Below are 13,601 nucleotides of genomic sequence, written 5' to 3' on the forward strand. Positions count from 1 at the left end.
TATATATATATATATATATATATATAAAAGATATATAAAAGGGCAAAGACAGGAAATATGAAATAAATGCTCATTCAGAAAAAGGACAACTGGGAGGAGAAATATAGTGGTCATTTGTCTACATTAATTCCAGAATCCTGGGATAAGCATAATGCTTACATAACCAGAATGCTGGGACAAGCATTATGAAGGGTAAGGCAAGTTCTTCACTTAATTCTTACTCTTCTTTCCAAGGAATTTCCTTGGCCCCTTGCTTTCCTATGCTAGGAGAAGGTGTTGAGGAGCATACCTTCCGCACAGGCTGTTCAGCTCACTTCTTACTGGTGCAAATATGAGATCCAAAGGTTATATCCAACTCAAATAATCAAAGGATTTCTTGAGAACATGATTCCCTCAAAAACTTGGTAGGCTTCTGATCTGTTTTCTTCCAGTCAGCAACATGTGCCAATAACCACACACATACTTGTTTCCTACACATAAGTCTAAAGTATGACTTATGTCTTTCCTTTCCTTCCTCAGTCCTCTCTCTCTGAATTTAATGGGGGGCTAATTTAAGCCATCAGAGTTGGTTGAGAAGACCACACTCTTAGATCATTCCTGTAGTCTGGATCTAAATGGACATTAGTTACTCAATGGTTTTTAATATTTTGTTTTTTCTCTGGGTATCTAGAAGTAGTCAGCTTTCTAATGTTTTAGCTTTCAAATTTCTGAACTTCTCTAATTCTCTTTTATTTCTGTTTCCAAATCAGCCAATTCTTGCTTGAGTTTTTCTGTCTCTTGTAATGTTTTACTAAAGTTAGCAAATAGTAGCCAACACACATTATTACTCTAACTCTTTCCAAAAACTTCCTCTAGAGCTTACTATGCAAGTAGTGGGCTACCTCTGAGCTGCACAGGCAACAGTTGTAGCGAATCTTTTGCCATGACATAACAAAGCTGTCACGCAATTCTACGTCCAATATTTGTTTTCACACCATCTCCAATCTAATTATGACTTCAAGATCACATGTGTTATTTTTTTCCTTCTGCGGCATTCAACTTAAAGGTTTCTTTTTCCGTGTTAGTCAAGGTAAGCTAGCTTCTATTACAAACAATCCCCATATCTCGGTTAGCTTAATATAATAAAATGTTTCCATTCTTATTATTACCCAATGCAGACCATCAGGGGACTCTGCTCCATGAAGTCATTCAAGGACCCAGGCTTCTTCTATCTTGAACTGTTCTCTTTTCAGCTAGTGAATACGAGTGGCAGTGGACAACATAGAGGATCAATCGGGAAGCTTGGAAGGCCTGGAAGTCTGCCTGTCACTTTATCCACATTCCATGGGCCACATCTTAGTTGCATGAGCACAGTTAACTGCCAGGGAGGCTAGGAAGTATACCCTAACTGTGTAAGCAGAAGAAAAGAGAAACGTTTTCGTGACAGCTAGCCAAATAGTTTCTGCCATATTTCTCTTCAGAATAGCTCTTACCAGAGTTACAATTTTTCATTGACTTTCATGATTATTCAATAAGTGTCCCACCCATTATATTATATACCATAGGGAGAGCTTTTAGAATATAGGGGAGGTAGTACATCCCCCTGGTAAAGAGCACTGATCCTGGGACCACACTACCTAAATTAAAATTCTAATGCCACTACTTGGCAGCTATGTAACACTCTCTCTGTGCCACAGTGTTTTCATCTGTAAAATGAAGATGATGCCATTTCTACATCTCAGATTTATTGAGAAGATACAATGAGATAATAATACATGTAGAGCCCTTAGCACAGGACCCGCTATGTTGTAAGTACATGGTATTAGCTACTGTTGTTAATATAAGTGGGCTTGCATTGTGTCTGTTTTTGCTTACACTGTTGTATACTCAGGGCCTATTACAGAGAAGCTGGTCAATAAATGTTTATTAATATTGGACATAGAAGAACTCTGAAAACTAGTCAATCTGAATACATTATTTCAACAACCAATGCCCAACTGTTTTAAAGCAGCCAATATTCATTTTTCTGTTTTATATTTATCAGATTAGATCTGACAAACGGTTTAAGAATGCCATAATAAAATGGAAGATTGAACATAAATCCCTCAAAATGAAAATGTAGCTGTACATTATCATCAAACAAACACACATAAAAATCCAAACATACTCTGCAATTATCAATTACTGGATAGTTATTTAGATTCCTCAAAGGATTTATCTTCAGATTATTTTCCTTTTTTTAATTTTTTTGAGACACACACACACACACACACACACACACACACATACACGAGTGGGAGAGTTGGGAGTGGCAGAAAGAGGGAGACAGAGGATCCTAAGTGGGCTCCGGACTGACAGCAAAGAGCCTGATGCAGTGCTCAAACTCTTGAACTGTGAGATTATGACCTGAGCTGAAGTTGGATGTTTAACCACCTGAGCCACCCAGGCACCCCTTTAGATTATTTTCAATACAAAACTCCGCTCCCCTCACTTTGAGCCCCTCAAATGCAATTTAATTTAGGCAAATGTAAAATATACACCATTTTTCAGGAGTCCAATTACTAAAAAGACCAAATATAGCTATATCAAATAATACAAGTTAAAAACATTCTCTTCATACATAGAATCTCGACTCTGTGCATAGTAACCTTCCCCTCTATGAGCTTATGGTAGAAACAGTTTCAGAATACTTTTAAAGACATACAATATCTATGTCAAAGCTCTTACCTAAGATTTGAAGAAAAATAAAAGATTCCCATACTGATTTGTTTTGCTTTTATTAGCTAGATGACCTTGAAAGGTAACTATAAACTCTCTTGGCTTCTTGACTTTTGTTTTCTCACTGTCAGTCAAGAATACGTTGTTTGCGGTCCCCTGTGTCGTTGGTGTCGATCCAACAGCTCTCCAAGGAGTCACATTGCATGGGAGTTGAGTTGACTCTTCTTGTGACCTGTAAACCCCTAAGACCAAACTTTAGGGTTACTTTGGGTTTTCTGTTTGTCCTTTGGGCTTTGTGTTTCACTTTGTTTTGGTATCTTATCTCCATTTACAGACAGACCAGTTTCATGATGTTAAAACTTTTTCTGATACCAAATGGAGGAAAGGAACAGGAAAAAATATTTTTACAACATAACAACATTTAAAACTGAGCTGTTTCAATGTTGCTGTTTTTACCTGTCTGTTGTTGTTCAAAAGTGGGACATTCCTAGGAAAAGGAAGATTCTACTTGGTTCCTTAAGTGGCAAAAAGCCCCCCAGTTGGTGGATGTCAAGGCCAAAAGACATCCTTTTAATGGTTGGACAGGACCAATTTCTTAAATGATTTTATGTCAGTGTTATCTTCATTGTTTTACAATAAAACAACTTTTAGGGGAAAAAAAGTGTCAGTCAAGAATAATGAAGTGTTTTTTTTTGTTTGGTTTTAGTTTTTAAAAAGTATGTTGGCCTTTCCACTCCTTTTATTTCATTGTCTGAATGTTATTTTATTTTATTGTTTTTATTTTATTTTTTTTTAATGCTTATTTATTTTTTGAGAGAGAGAAAGAGGAGGAGGGGCAGAGAGAGAGGGAGACAGACTCCGAAGCAGGCTCCAGGCTGTGAGCTGTCAGTCCCCACAATGGGGGGCTTGAAGCCACGAACCATGAGATTATGACCTGAACCACAATCGGATGCTTAACTGACTGAGGAACCCTGGTGCCCCAATTTTATTATTAAAATTTGTTTTCATGTTTATTTATTTTGAGAGAGAGAGAGAAAAACAGCACAAGCAGGGAGGGGCAGAGAAAGAGGAAGAGAGAGAATCCTAAGCAGGCTCTGCACTTCTACAAACCACAAAACCATGACCTGAGCTAAAACCAAGAGCCGGGTGCTTAACCAACTGAGCCACTCAGGCACCCCTTGTTGCCTTAATGTTATTTTAAAGACTAAACCTAATAGTTATGGAATGGTGTGAGCATAAGTATTATAAAGAAAAAAAACTTAAATGTTTTTCTTTAGAAAAAAAAGTTTCTATGTTTAACAGAAGCAGTTTACGAAAGAGTTCCAAAATCAGGAAGAGGCTAAATGGCAGTGTTGTTCTAGCTTCTAGCCATAAAGAATGCCTAGGGATAACTTTAAGACTATTGCAAGGGAAAAAAACAAGGAGTGTTGGAGGATATACCCCAAATTGTTAAAAAGTAACTGTCTGTAGGAAATAACATCGAGTGGGCGAAGGCAAAGGTAGAGAAAGATACAAGGGATTTTACTTTTATATTATTTTAATAATATCATAAATGTGTTCATTTTTAAAAACCATTAATGCAAAAACAAAAAGAAAATATGTTGCAGTGCATATTAATTCACACATTCACCCACAAACTGTATCTGTAGAGACTGGTTTAAAATATCATGCTTATTAAATAACTGTTTTACTAATCTTGGCATGATTGCTATCTTTCACCTAAGACTTTCCAGACTTACTGACCTCAGAAAAGAATCAAGCAATTAGCTGTCCTGTAAATTCTTGGCAAGCACTTACGTGAATGAAGTCTATCCTGTGGGGATCACCAAACTTGCCTCACTTAGGGGGATTTGCTGTGTGGATGCATCAGTGAGCGAATGGATGTGGACATAAGTTAATGCTGATAGTTCTGAGGGTGCCATTCCCAACTAGCAGAGAGAAGAGAACCAACCTGAGCTGTGGAGTTAAATTTTCCTGGTGCCAACCAAGGATTTATACCACGAAGTGAGGCTTTAACTTTTTGAGACTTTAGAGCCACCTTCAAAATTTGTGCTAGGGTTTCACCAAATTTGTTGGATGTTGGGCAAAACTTAGAAGTGATAACTAATAATTTTCATCTGTCCACCCATAAGTATATACTTTTTCCCCACAAGGAATTCATAGCAGCCTCTCACAAAATTAAAATTCTGCAGGGAAGTACTTTAAAAGAGCAATGTTATAGTGGAAAGCAGCCAATCAGAGAAATTCAACTCTCAAAATTAATAACACAGGAAGTTCTCTACTTGCAAGTAAAATATTTCCAAAAGGTCATTTGTAAGCCAGCTGTTTGAAATTAGGAACAATGCTATAAATGATGGTTAGATTGCCAGCCCCCAAAACATGTAGAATACTGATCCCAACCTGCCTGCATTAAAACCACGTTGATGGCAGCCTACTCAAAGTTTTGAATCAGACAGGTCTGTAATTGAATATTGTCTATTATAAGCATCTGTGAATTGATGTTGCAACCTAGATGCAAATTATAACACCACCATTCTGACTTTCAAAGAGCTGACTTTCAAATGCCCTAGAAGATATATTTTATTGCCCCGATTTTTCAGAGCAAAAAAAAAAAAAAAAAAAAAAAGAGCCTCAGGAGCATACAATTAGGATGTGGGAAAATCAGTGTTTGAACCCATGTCAATCTGTATCTGAAGGTCCAACATTTTTTACCACCCCAGTTTGCCTCTTAGTCGCCTTGGGATTCTTGTAAAGATTCTTGGATGCCAGGCTGAGACATCTATCAACAATGTAGTTTTAGCAGCTAGTGATATGATCAAAGTGTTGTCACAGAAAAATTAACTTGTGGGTGGATAAATTGGAGGAGGCACTGAAAGTGGGGAATGCAATTAGGAGGCTGTTGCAGTGGAGGGGTAGCTGCAGAAAGGTCCAAGAAGAAAAGAGGATGAAAGAAAGCAAAAAATGAATGCACAATAAACAACACCCTCATAGACCTGATGACTGCCTCATAAGCTGAAGGAGAGGAGGGAGTAAAGGAGATTATTGAGGTGCAGTTCCTAGTGATGGAGAAAATGATGTCAGCGTTAAATGCAAGTGGCAACTTAAAGAAATGAGGTGATTCTAGAAAATAAAATATGGTGGTTAATTGCATTTTTTGTTGGCCTGCATCAGAACCCCTTTCCTTTTGTGGGAGGCTGAAGAGAATTAGAGGTCATTTTTGACATGACTTAGACCAACTGGAAGCCCCAGCTCAGCTTTTTAAATTGGGGGGAATAACACAAAAACTAGCAGTTAGTCACCACACTGGAAGTTAGGTTGAGAAATCAAAGTCCAGTCCTGATTGTGGGGGAGGTGGGGGTAATGGGGGGACAGCCAGGTTCTAGGCAGCGTCCTCAACAGACTCCTCCTGTGGGGCGAATTTGGCTGTGCTCTCTGTGCCCTAGACTGCCTGGGTTCCTGCCCATTTTCCATGCTTGGTCCTCTGGCTTCCCTGTCAACCCAGTGAGCCACCTGATATCCTCCCAGTGAATTCATTTTCTGTGTGAGTTAGCCAGAGTGGGTTTCTGTTGTTTGCAGTTGAGAACCCTGAGTGGTACAAACATTGCCTTTACTTTTAAGCATACTGTGCTAGCATCATGCCCACATCCCCAGATGGAAGCGCCCAGCACACAGTTTGAAATGTGGAGTTAGAGTTTAGTAGACGGCTGGGTCTGAGAATATAGATTTAGAATATTTCCAAAGAGAGCAAAAGATTTAAGTCATGAGGAATTATCAAGGGAAAAGATTTGAGAGAGAGATAAAATGAAATAAGCAGAGTGTAGGATTGAGGGACCACCAAAATTTACTTAGGAGGCAAGCAAGTGAGTCTGGGAAAAAAACGGCAACAGTGGCAGGAAACAAATTAAAAATAGTGCCATGTCACAGAATCCAAAGGAGTCAAGACTTAAAAAATTGATGGGAATCAGGTGATGTTAAATACTACAGAGTCCAAGGAAGATGAGAACTAAGAAATGGGCATTAGATAGAGTGATTAGAAGGCCTCTGGTCTTTAGAGGGCTGTTTTATCATGATGGTGGGAAAGGATATCAGGTTGTAGGGGGTGAACAGTGAGAGGAGACTGTGATAGCAGAAGGAGAAAGTATAGGCTATAGTTTAAAGAAGTTTGGGGCACCTAGGTGGCTCAGTCAGTTGAGCATCCAACTTCAGCTCAGGTCATGATCTCAAAGTTCATGAGTTCGAACCCTGCACAAGGCTATCTGCTGTCAGTGCAGAGCCTGCCTTGGATCATCTGTCCCCTCTCTCCCCTCTGCCTCTCCCCAGTGCGCTCTCTGTCTCAAAAACAAATAAAACATTTAAAGAAGTCTGGCAGGAATTTGTCTGTCTTGCTGTTATTCCCAGTTCCTAGAAAAGTACCTGGCATGTGGCAAGTACTCAATAAGTATTTGGTCAGTGAAAAAAGAAGAGCAGAAGCAGAAAATTAACTTGAGCTGAAGAACGGTAAAGGGGCACAATTCTAGAACCGAGAGTACTGAGTTTACTTGCAAGGCAAGGTTATCAAGTTCTCTCCCCATTCCTCCTTTAGCTGGAGAACCTGATTTCCTAGACTCTCCACCAGTTACCTATTAGCTGCTCCTTCCCCACCCCACGCTACTATCCTCCATGACTTACTATTCAGTCTCTTTGTATGATAAGCTAATATAATTACCATTCTTTAGAAAACAATCTCATCCACATTAATTTCTTGTTGTCCTCAGAAAATATTATTTCTTCAACAAAGTCTAATATTCTTCATCCATATTGATTCTCATACCACAGTAGAACCTCAATAAGCTGTTACAGATGACTTGATAAAACTAAGTCTGAGTAAGGGCACCTGGGTGGCTCAGTCAGTTAAGTGCCAACTTCAGCTGTGAGTTGAAACCCGGCAGTGAGCTCTGTGCTGACAGCTTAGAGCCTGGAGCCTGGTTCAGATTCATTCTCTCTCTCTCTCTCTCTCTCTCTCTCTCTCTCTCTCTCTCTCTCTGCCCCTCCGCTGTGTGTGCTCTGTCTCTCAAAAATAAATAAACTCAAAAAGAAAAAACTAAGTCTGAGCAACTAAAAACTTTATTTCAGGTATACCATCAGATGATATTGTAATTGTACATTTTTATATATTCACTACTCAATGGCCCTTCAAAACATAAAAATTTAAACCCAGTAACCAAATGACCAAGTATAATATCAAAACATTGTAAAGAAATCTTATAAAAGCATAAAGGTAAAATGGCCTCTGATTTAAAACTGTGATTTAAAATAAAATGAAATAAATCTTTTATTTTTAATTTTTATTTTCAATTATTCTCTCTCCAAATGTAGGAAGTCTATAAGTAAAGAACAGGTATTTTAAAAATAAATTGTAGGGGTGCCTGGCTAGCTTAGTCAGTGGAGCATGCAACTCTTGATCTCGGGGTTGTAAGTTTCAAGCCCCACTTGGGTGCAGAGATTACTTAAAAAAAAATTTTTTTTTGAGAGAGAGAGAAAGAAGGAGGGTGCAAGGAGAGGAGAGAAACAAAGGGAGAGAGAATCCCAAGCAGGCTCCATACAATATGAGGCTTGATCTCACAGCCCTGTGATCATGACCTGAGCTGAAATCAAGAGTCAGATGTTCAACTGACTGAGCCACCCCAGCCACATCCCAAAAATAAAATCTTAAAAAAAAATTGTAACTAGAAGTATAGAAAGTCTAAGTGGTTCTTAAGTACAATGAAACATTTGGACTGTAGTAAGAAGAGGTTTCCCACCCCTAGTTTATGCTCCTTCATGGATATAATTAAAGTACATCAAGGCTTTCCAATGCATTTAAGAAACAGTTTCCATTTTGCCTGCAGACTTAAGGGAGGCAGTCTTTCAGTGTCTATTATAGGTCCGTCAGAGGAGTGAATAGTAAGGGTATTACTGCACTAATTTGCCGTTAAGCAGTCAGAAATTATTTTGAGAGAAAGACAGGAAGTAATATAATATGAACAATTTGCTTTTGATCATGTCATTCCCTCTAGTTTCTTTTCTTGACAATTTTATGTGCATGCAAACAGAATGCATGTGCGTGCACGTACGTGTGCCTCTGTGTAGGTGGTCAAGAAGTTTTTTGTATCTTTCTTCACTCTCCTCCTAGTCTAAAGCTTGGCTTTGCCCACACTGAGTGCTCGGTTAAGGTGTGCATGGTCTATAATAACAGAGCATTTCCAGATGCATAGGCCAATAATGTCCTCAACAGGGGATCTTCATTCTTCGTTACCTCATTAACTCGTGGTCCTTTCCAGATAAGACCCTCCTAGCCACATCTTCTCAATTTAAGCTGTGAAGGCTTAAGTTTTGGGAGGACCTGTGAATGATATGAGATTACCCCAGACCTGAAACTTTTATTTCAAAATGGCAGCAGTTTTTGCACCAACCTGTGTGGTAAGACATGACCCAGGTGCACACAGTCCACGGCATAAGATGGGCCACTCTCACACCAAAGCAAGAAGCTATTCCTGTGGAAGAGACCCCGGGGAGCTTCCAGGGTCAAGGGTGTGGGAAAACCATCTTCTCGTCAGTGCGAAGCAATTGCCAGTCTCAGTCATCCAGGATTTTGCATAAAGCCAGGCTCACCACGTTGGCCTAGCTGCAGTTCAAGAAATGTAGGCTCGACTAAGGACAGGAGCAAACAGTTCACGGAGGAAGAAATACAAATCCCCAATAATTCTATAGAAGAACAAGAACATTTGACAAGTACAAATGAAAGGGATACCATTTGCCAGAAATCAAATTGGGAAAGTTTTTTTTAAGTTTGTTTATTTATTTTGAGAGAGAGAGAGACAGAGCATGCATATGCACAAGCAGGGGAAAGGCAGGGGGAGAGAGAGAGTGAGAGAGAGAGAGAGAGAGAGAGAGAGAGAGAGAGAGAATCCCAAGCAGGCTCCATGCTGTCAGTGCAGAGCCTGATGTAGGGCTCGAATCCACAAATCATGAGATCGTGACCTGAGCTGAAATCAAGAGTTGGACGCTTAACCAACTGAGCCACCCAGGCATCCCAATTAAAAAATATATATATCTAGTGTAGATGAAGAGGCAGGTAAACAGGTAATCTTATGTCCTGCTAATAGTTGTGTAAAATGGTCAATGGTTCTAGAAAGCATGGTAGTATTTATCAAAAGCCCTAAAAGGTGATTACCTTTAACTCAGCAACTTCACTGTGAAGTATTAGTCTGAAGGAAATAATCAGAGCTGTGTTCAAAGAGGTATCTACCAAGAAGTCTCCTCACAATTTTATTTTTTAATGGTGCAATCAAAAGCAACCTACAACAAGAAAAGAGGAGATTACAAAATAATACTGTATGATCTCAGGATTATAAAAGAGATTATTGTATATAATAATCTCTGTATATAATAATAAGGGTGAAAAAATATCTGTAAGAATGTTAACAGAGTCTGGGTGGCTCAGGCAGTTAAGTGCCCAACTCTTGATTTCAGCTCAGGTCATGATCTCATGGTTTATGGGACTGAGCTCCACATTGGGGTCTGCACTGACAGCACAGAGACTGCTTGGAATTGCCTCTCTCCCTCTCTCTCAAAAATAAATAAATAAATAAATGAATAAACAAAGAAATATTTTAAAATGTTAACAGTGTTAATCTCTGACTTCTGGGATTATGGGTGATTTTTATTTTATTCTTTGTACTTTTTCCTATCTCTATAATGCACATACAGATACTTTGGAAGTCAGCAACAATGTTGTTAAAACAAATAAAAGGAAATGTTCAGCACCAGCCCAGGTTCTTTTATGATTTAATTATAATTCAGGAACTACAGGGGTGCCTGGGTGGCTCAGTCAATTAAACGTCCAACTTAGGCTCAGGTCATGATCTCACTGTTAGTGAGTTTAAGCCCTGAATCAGGCTTTGTGCTGACAGTGCAGAGCCTGCTTGGGATTCTTTCTCTTTCCTCTCTCTTTGTCCCTATCCTGCTTGTGTGCTCTTTCTCTCAAAAATAAAATACAACTTTAAAAAAATAATTCAGGAGATACAACTAAACTTCTTGCTTCGTTTTCATATCTCCTCAGTGGAGGGATTATAATATCAAATGCTTAAAGTGCAGAACAGAGTTCTAGTTACTTCCAAAGAACTACTTCCCATGAATTAAGGAAGTCAGAGAAACTGAACAGCTTGCTCAGATGTCTTCCTTGATCCGCACTTCCTTATTTGGGAGCAGGGTTGGCAACAGGGTAGATGTTTCCTATTGGGCTGCACTCTACACACTCTTGCCCACGTGGGGGGCTAGGAACCCTCAGCTGCTCACAGTGATCCTGGAATTGAGGGGTGCACTTAAGGAAAAGCCAGGAGAGCTGGTGGGAACACATCACTTGCAATGTTTCTCTCAAAGCAATGACATCAAATCCTCCCTGAAACTCTTCATGTTCTCATGGACAACATTAGATAAGTCAGTCTGATCCTGTAAAGTGATCTCCATGCCCCAGTCACATTTTCCCATCAATATTCCCCATAATGATATTTAAAGTCTTGGTCACTGTGAGTATATTATGTGACACCAAAGTAGGCATTTACCTAGAGTCACCTGTAGGGGTAAACTTGAGAGAATTGGAGGCAAGATTTTCCCTCAATCATGTCTCCAGAAGATGGATTATTTCACACTGCCTTCAAAGTACAAAGGGGAGAACTAAGAAGCTCCCTTTAAGGGAAGCTAGTGAGTTCTCTCTGTAGGGAGTATTGATGTTTCCTCAGCCAACCCCGTGAAAGAAAGACTATTGTGAAGGCAAAGAAAGACAATTCTTTTGACATGGAAATTGAGACATATTTTCTTGGTGAAATGCCTTGGTAACAAGCAAATGCCTTATTATGTCTGTCATATTTAGCATCTTTAAATGAGCACAGCTAAGCCCCTGAATGTACAAGTTACCCTACAAGATGTAGGGATACAATTCTGAAATGATGGAGGCATGCTGGTTATGTAGTCCTTCTGGGTATGATCTTTCCAGTGGGCAATTTCTCAGTTTCTATCAAAAGCTGAAAACTGTTTGTACCATTTGCCACAGAAAATTCAGTTCTGAGAACTTATCATGAGAAATAATCTTTTCATATGCAAAAAAGACTACATAAGAATGTTCGCTGCAGTGTTATTTACAAAAGTGAAAAACTAAAAAATTCCAATAGTTGGAATTTTTTAAGTAAATCATAGCATAATCACTCTATGGGGTATTAAGGCCATTATTCATTATATACTTATTATATATTTGAATCATATTTAGGGATACTAAGAAAGACTCACGATATAAAGTGGAAAAGTATACACTATAAACCCAATGTAGATATATATTGTATACACACATGCATACACACAACGTACATTTGTTATGCGTATACACATATGGAGAGAGAGAAATTCTCCAGATTTTCCAATCTTACTAGATTACCTTCATTTCACATATCATAATTCTACTCTCCATCTTGTAGGACTGCAAGAAATCTGATCCTCTCTCCAGGTATTTCTGAGAGTCTTCAGGAAGTGTTTACACATTCCACAATCTATGTGGTCACCTGCTTTCCAATCACCCCTGGATATCTCATAATGGCTTTGCCAGCTGGCTGTCACTCTCTAATCTACCTTACCATGAAATGGGAAAATCTTTCTATTTCCCAAGACACAGCTAATGTAAGGCTGCAATTTCAACAAACTTTGTGAAGTCTTGAGGATTATCTAAGGGAATTACAGTGGAGAAAAATAAAACGTAAAGGGGATATCGGATATCACTACTTCTAAAATTCCCCTGTACAGCCCTTTCCAGAAGCTCCCTCTGAGTAGTCCCTCCCCTTAGCTCTCAGCCTGCCACTGTGGCGTTGGAACATGCCCCACCCTCCTGGATGGGGCTCTCATCTGGTCTCTTGGCCCAAGTCCTGGGGCCCTACTTCCTATTTCTGACCATCAACAGAAAAAATGAGACATTGCAATAATCTGGACAGAGGTATACCTGCCCCCAATTAAAAAAAAAGGGCTCTTTGTGTTATTAAACAGAAGCCTCGGCATCTCCATCTAAAATATCTGCATTTGCATTTCTCCACTGAGAACAACTGGTTGTCACTTCTTTGAGAACCACAAGAACATAAAAACAGTGGTCACTAAAGACGAAATCCATCTTCCATCCTTAGCACATTAAGAAAATATTTTAGAAATTTGGAATGCAGTTTCAGATAAATAATAACAATGAACAGTAAACAAGTTTTCATTATGTATCAGGTACTACCCCAAACACTAAGCATATATGAACTCATTAATCTTCCTGAGACTCCTCTATCATAGGTGCTATCATTAATATCCCCATTTGGATGGAGAAATTAAGACAGAGAGCAGTTAAAGAATTTGCCCAAAGTCGCAGAGCCAGAAAGTGGGAAAGCAAGACTGTGGTTAGGTAGTTTATTCTAGAGATTTAGCCACTCTGAGCTACTGTATTGTATTGCTTCATGAGTAGAGGGAAGGGAAGAAATAAAAAGTAAAGGAAGAAAGAAAACAGTGACTTGATCTTTTTTTCTCCAAATTGTTTGAAAGGAACTTTACTTTTAGAATTAGGAGCTAGAATGTATCTGTATCATTTGTTTCCATATCTATATCCGTCTCCATATGTGCATCTATGAATGTGTTGGGGACAGAAACAAAAAGCCACCATAGGCATTGCAACTTCATCTCCATAATTCACACTGACCCCTCCTATCTGACCATTGTGGTAGACATCTTTTTATTAAGAAATGCCGCTCGTTTACATGAGTAGGCCCCCAGTGGACCATAGTTATACTCTGGCTCCAGTTGACTAATACTCTGGCTCCAGTTGACTGAACTAGTAGGAGGCTACCAACACAATTTTCTTACCTACAAAT

Source organism: Suricata suricatta, chromosome 4 (genome assembly GCF_006229205.1).
Source record: "Suricata suricatta isolate VVHF042 chromosome 4, meerkat_22Aug2017_6uvM2_HiC, whole genome shotgun sequence".
Classification (NCBI taxonomy): domain Eukaryota; kingdom Metazoa; phylum Chordata; class Mammalia; order Carnivora; family Herpestidae; genus Suricata; species Suricata suricatta.